At 43.5% G+C, this 6,000-nt stretch overlaps 1 pseudogene; it reads left to right on the top strand.

Annotated features, from left to right (window-relative positions):
* Positions 1 to 223: 223 nt before the first annotated feature.
* Positions 224 to 6,000, top strand: part of LOC147904345 (uncharacterized) — a 40,512-nt pseudogene continuing 34,735 nt past the window's right edge.

Genomic DNA, 6,000 nt, shown 5'->3' with positions numbered 1-6,000 from the left:
CAAACCTCTTCATCCTTGTGATTGGGTCGACCTCAAAATGGGGGATATTCTACCTATGCCACCAGCAAGGAAACCAAAGGATGTTGGTATAAATATAGTGGAGGTAACACACACAAGGGGCAAGGCAGCTTATGAGGAGGCCACGATAGAGTTGAGGGATGCTACCAATAGGCAATTCATCCAAGAGACTACCCTACAGGACATTAAAAATAATCAAAGGATAATGCAGTTGGGATCAAATATTATCCTCAAGTTTCAAGATGCCACTTTTGTGAGAGATATAACACTGACCCAAGACTGTTTGGGAGCTTTGATGTCACGAGGAGAATGGGTGACTGATACAATTCTTTTTCTTGTTCTCAGGTAATTGATCTACATGCTTAGGTGATGAATATGGTTGAGTTTCTTGATTAATTGATGATATGGACTCAGTTTCTTCTACAATGCACTGATAACAATATATTTACCAGCATGTATAGAGGAGGGTTAAAAGAGTGGCAACAACTTGAGGTTCATGTACTTGATCCCTGCATATCTCAATTACTAAGAAATCCAAAGGTTCCTACAAGTGATCTTGTCAAGTGGTTCAAACACTGTGACTTGACCTTGATTACTCTCATCCTATTACCTTATCACTTTGAGTAAGTGAATAATACATTTTACTTAATTTCTTCTATCATTCGTTGTTGTAATGTTGACTTATGTATCTATCTTTTTTTTGCAGCAACCATAGGTCCAGCCTATTGTGTATTGCTCTTCAACAAAAACAAGCCTTTCGTATGAATTCTCTTTACGGAGCACATAAGGACCTTGATCTGTATGTTTCCTTTCTTTAATATAGCCCTATATAAATAGTGCTCTAAGTTGTTACTTCACCATTGCTAACAATAGGATTTTATCTTGCAGAGGCATAAAAAGGTTATTGGATGTCTTGGATCATTGTCCTCCAAATGTGGACCTGCTTGATAGTGTTGAGATTTTTGACTTAAAGGTAAGGACATTTGTGGATGTTCAATGATGTTTTTGGCCTCCTCAATTATATAAACCATATCCTAAGGTTGTTAAGTTTGTGCAAGTGCCACAACAGGATGATCCCAATTCAAGTGGGTGGAGGACAATGATCCATGCCAGTTATTTGTTAGATACTTACTTTGCAGATCTGCCACACCAGACAGGGTAAGTATATAAATCTATATATTCATAATGACTCTTGTACAAATGCCATTGTGAACAAAATATAATCTAATCTTTCTTATTATTTTTAGTAATTGCAGGCTTTACAGGATAGCTTTACATCCGTCTATGTCGATGGATATAGATCCATGGTCATAACAAAGCTATTAACTTATGCTCATAAAGTATCCCAAGGGAGACACAGAGTGAGATCTAGGGCTAGTGCTTCAGGAAGCAAGGAGACTACTGTTGCTGAAGAGAAGGAGCAGCGGGCTGAGGACAAAACCAAAGTGGGAGAGAAGCTTTCCAGTGAGGATCCACATTAGCCTGATGAGTAGCCTCAGTCTTCACAACAGCCTGATAAGCAACCTCAGCCTTCACAACAGCCTAATGACCAGCCCCGCAACCTGATCAATAGCCTAATGAGCAGCTTTAGCCTAATCAACAGCCTCCTTCAGCTTGATGAGAGCAGCCTCAGCTTGATCAATAGCCTCCTTCAATAGCAGATGAAGGCTACATATTGTCATCATAGTTGCAACTACTTTAGATTTTGATTATGACTCACTCATTGTATTGATACAATACCTATAATATGAGTTTTTATTTATCTCAACAATGCCACTTGGGATATCTTTGTATCACTGATTTTTGTATTGATACAATTGGCATGTAATATGAGTTTTGATTTCTCTCAATCATTTTGAGCTTCAAGTTGTAATTCTTTTTGCTCTAAAAATAAACTATCAACAAAGGATTGCAAGTTTATTTGGTGCTGAATGTCTTGCTCAAGTATTGAATTCTCCCCACCCTCTCCTTCTACCTATCTTGGACTACCGAGAAACTTGGGATGTCCGGATTTTAGTCTTGGTGTGATGACATCTTGGCTCCTCCAATTTGATGGCACATACAAACCTTGGACCAAGGCTGCTGGTGTGGGTGTGAAGCTCACTTCACCAGGGGGTGAGGTATATTGTTATAGCAAGTCTGCACCAACAAGTACTTGCAACCAAGCTGAGTACTCGGCACTCATTTTTGGGCTACAAAAGGTGCAAGAACATCGCATCAAGCAACTTTAGGTGCAAGGAGATTCTCAACTCGTGTGTGAACAAGTTAGTGGAAGGTGGAAGGTGCGGAGCAAAGGCTTGGTTCCATGACATCAACAAGCATTGGAACTTTGTCAACAATTTGAAGAGGATAAAATTTAGCATATCCCTCGAGCTCAAAATATAGTTGCTAATTTCTTGGCACGTGAAGCTTGTACTTCAATCACGCATGAAGCGAGTGGAAGCATCGCCCCAACAAAGCTGCAAGCCACAAAGGAGGGTTATCATTTATAAGGAATGCAAAGGTTGTGGTTATCATGAAACTAAGTGTTGGACATATTTGATACGAGTTTACCGACTTCAGAAGATCATCAGAAAGGTCCTCAAGGACATTGCTCAAAAGAAGGATGCCAGAACGCACACCCCTTGAAGAAATAGCATGGCGATTACAAGAATGGGAAGAAGCTGAAGGTGATGTGCAAGCTCTCCAACTGTTGTGTCTCTAACCCTCGCTTGTAAAGATGGATGTGATATCATGAGGGTTGGTCCTTTTAAAATTGTCTATGAGCTATTCTATGCTGAAGATTCTTCCCGTGTAGTATTTCACAATACACCAATCACACCCTACCCTACCTATGTGTGCTTTGTGGATGTATCTTCGCCTAATTTTCAATTCAAGCTACCTCTTTCCATTGTTTGCCAATAGATAAGCCTCATTTCGTCTCTCTCTTTTCCATTTTCTAAGCATGGCTGACATTCCCATGTTCTATGGACGGGTTGAAGAAAATCCAAATGAGTATCTTGTGGCCTTCAAGCGCCATTGTGTTTCTCTCAACTTTCTTACTGAAGATAGATGGCTGTTGGTTCTTCCCACATTTCTAGAGGGTTTCAAGTGTGGTATGAGAAGCAAGTCGACGACGTTCCCAAAGTTGGCCAAGGTTAACAGCAGCGATGATTGAGTATTTCGACAAAGAAGAGGAGCCAGAGAATGTGTACCTACAGGTGGCAAACTTGAAACAGTCAGAAGGCGAGACAGCGCGTCGATATGTGGATCGAGCGGCCGTGCTCCTGGACCGTTTAATTGCCATGCAGGAGGACAATGCTGGATTTCGAGCCAGAATGACTCAGCATGTGTTGGGCTACCTTATAGCAGGAGCAAGTGATGAATTCCGCCTCAAGCTTAAATGGGAGAATCTAGAAACTATGGTGCTAGCACATGAGATTGCTCAAAAGTTTGATAAAGTTCAGTCTGACCCCGCTTCAAAGAAGACGATTGTCCCTCTGCAACCCCCTCAATTCTTGCAACAACAACCTGGGGGGTCTAACTCAGGGGCATACCCCCACCCCTCATCAGGGATGTATCCACTGCCTCCACCTCAAATGTATGGTCCTCCCTTAGATCCTTACCCTCAACAAGGAGTATATCCTCAACCTCCACCTGGAAGATTTCCCCAGCCTTGCCCACAAGCCCCCCTCTTTCCTACTCCCCCGCCCCCTCCTGCTAAAGAACCCGGAGTCAATGACCTAGCCAAGGCCCTGAATGATCTTCGGCTTGAGATGGTGGGCATTAGAAATCAAGCCAATCTCCCTCCAAGAGAACGTGCTAATGTTGTGTGCTACGAGTGCCACCAGAAGGGTCATTATCGCACAGAATGTCCCAATATTCCAAGGGTGAATCTTCTAAGTGAATCAGGCAGCACTGAGGATTCTGACATAGAGATCCTTGACCTTGGGAAAAGAAGTCATACCACCTCGGAGCCCTCTCCAAACCATGGACTGGGCCGCCCTAGGAAGAAGGTGTCCTTCTCAAAGCCCTCAGATGCTGAGATGGCAGACCCACCAACAGAGAAGACTAAAAGATATCACAGGAGTAAGTGGTCGCCCTCAGATTTTCCCATCGGCTCGAGGCAAGAGGACTATTCAGTCATTCAGGACCTTGCTCATCGGTCTTTGAGCATCACGCTCCCTCAACTAATAGCATTAAGCCCTAAGGTGAGTGTGAACCATAGCAAGGGCTCTCAACAAGGAGGAGCAAGAAAAAGGGAAAGGTACGAGAGGTCTCTTCTATCTCTGAAGAAATTGATCGGCACCCACATACAGTAGATGTCATCATACATAATTGCCATGGGGGGAGCTACATGTAATATCATGGTGCCCTGAATCATGAAGAAATTGAATTTGAAATGCACAAGGCGTTCCTCCACTCGAATCAAGGTAGCAGATCGCGTCGACGACTCACAACCCTGTGAGTCATTGAGGATTTGCCCATCACTGTCAATGGGTTGACCACCACCATCAATTTCTATGTAGAGGACATCAAAGATACAGGCAGGACTTACCCAGTCATACTCAGAAGACCATGGTTGAGAAAGAGTGATGCAGTTAGCTATTGGAAGATAGGACACATGTCTTTTGGTGCTTCTAAGGAGAAGATCCTGGTGCAACCAGGTGCCACGGAACCAGAAGAAGAAGAGGAGCAAGACAATGATACTCTCTCATCCTCGATGTCTGAATCAATGGAAGAATCAGATGGGGGGGAGGAGTTCTCAGAGGAGGAAGTTTAGATGAGGGTGTCTCTGACCCCTCCACCTGCAGAAAAGGTAACAGCTAGCCCTCAACAGCTTGAATCTATGCTTTCCCCAGACCTCACTCCAAGTGAGAAAGACGAGTTCCTAGAGATGTTCAAAGATTTCCCTGACCTCTTCGCAACTAGCTACCGCCACCTTTGCCATGTGATTGCCATAGAGACAAGATAGAGCTGAAACCTAATGCGAAGCCTGTGGCTCAGAAGTATCGGAGATTAGGGCCCCTACAAACCGATGCTTTGCGCTCAGAGTTGCAGAAACTTGTAGAAGTTGGGTTTATTGTTCCGGTTCACAATACTGAATGGGTTTCACCAGTGGTAGTCACCCCAAAGAAAAACAACAAGTGGCGGGTCTACATCGACTATAAGAAACTCAATGCAGCCACCAAGAGGGACCATCATCCTCTTCCCTTTCAAGAACTCATTCTTGAGAAGGTAAGTGGTCATGAGATGTATACTTTCTGTGATGGTTTACTCCGGGTTTTATCAAATCAGAATTGCTGAGGAGGATGTGCTTAAAACCACATTTGCCACACCTTGGGGGACATTTGCATTCAAAGTAATGCCATTTGGCCTCACCAATGCTCCTGCTACCTTTCAAAGATTTATGCAGATGGTATTTGCTCCTTATTTGGGGGTTTTCTTGGAGGTGTTTTTAGATGATTTTTGTATATTCTCGACACATAAGGAGCATGTCATGAAGGTTAGGTTGGCCTTCCAAAGGGTCAATGATGCGAATGGCAGCCTCAACCGTGATAAATGCACCATTGGAGCCATCAAGGGAGGTTACTGGGACATATTGTCTCATCTGAGGGCGTCAAGCCTGACCCCGAGAAGGTAGAAGCTATCCTCAATCTCTCCCTGCCAACAACCAAACATCAGGTATGCTCATTTGTCAATCTAGCAGGATACTATTGCCGCTTCATTGATCAATATGCTGCTTTGACGCGACCCATGACTATGCTATTAAAAGATGGAGTTGATTTCTCTTGGGATGAGGATTGTGATCATGGGTTTGTACAAATCAAGAGTGCTCTGGCTTCAGAACCCATTCTACACAATCTTGATTGGTCAAAGACTTTGTATATCGATCCTGGGTTTGGTGAGCACACTCTGGCGGGTATTATTCTCCAGCAAAGGGAGGATTGGTTCATGTATCCCGTTCAATTTGCTTCTCGACAATTGCTTCGAAACTGAACG

This window comes from Dipteris shenzhenensis, chromosome 2 (genome assembly GCF_047967505.1).
Source record: "Dipteris shenzhenensis isolate YYH24624 ecotype China chromosome 2, Dip_SZ_1.0, whole genome shotgun sequence".
NCBI classification, from domain to species: Eukaryota; Viridiplantae; Streptophyta; class Polypodiopsida; order Gleicheniales; family Dipteridaceae; genus Dipteris; species Dipteris shenzhenensis.
The sequence above is the reverse complement of the archived record's forward strand: the minus strand, read 5'-3'. Positions and strand labels throughout refer to the sequence as shown.